The following is a 337-nucleotide window of genomic DNA, read 5'->3' as shown; positions in this document are numbered from 1 at the left end:
TTTATACGTCCTTTCAATCCGTTGTTGGGTCTCTTCTAGAGATGGAACAGGTTCAGAAATATCATAATCAGGACTAGTTTCCAAAAACGAGTAACCAGTACTACAGTGTTCCTGATTTTCTTGCTCGTAAGACCAATTCACGGGTGGATAGTAATTGGGCTCACCATGGTATGAACCATAACCTTGAAAAGGTTGGCGTTCCCAACTACTATTCCTACCATGGTCATAAAAAGGATGATGTCCATATTCAAATTCAGGTCGATACTCATTGTATTGGCTTCTATCATACCAGTTCGACATTCTTAATTGCAAGGGAATTCTACACAATCACAAACAA

Source organism: Papaver somniferum, unplaced genomic scaffold (genome assembly GCF_003573695.1).
Source record: "Papaver somniferum cultivar HN1 unplaced genomic scaffold, ASM357369v1 unplaced-scaffold_29651, whole genome shotgun sequence".
Lineage (NCBI taxonomy): Eukaryota > Viridiplantae > Streptophyta > Magnoliopsida > Ranunculales > Papaveraceae > Papaver > Papaver somniferum.
This window is presented reverse-complemented; position numbering follows the sequence as displayed.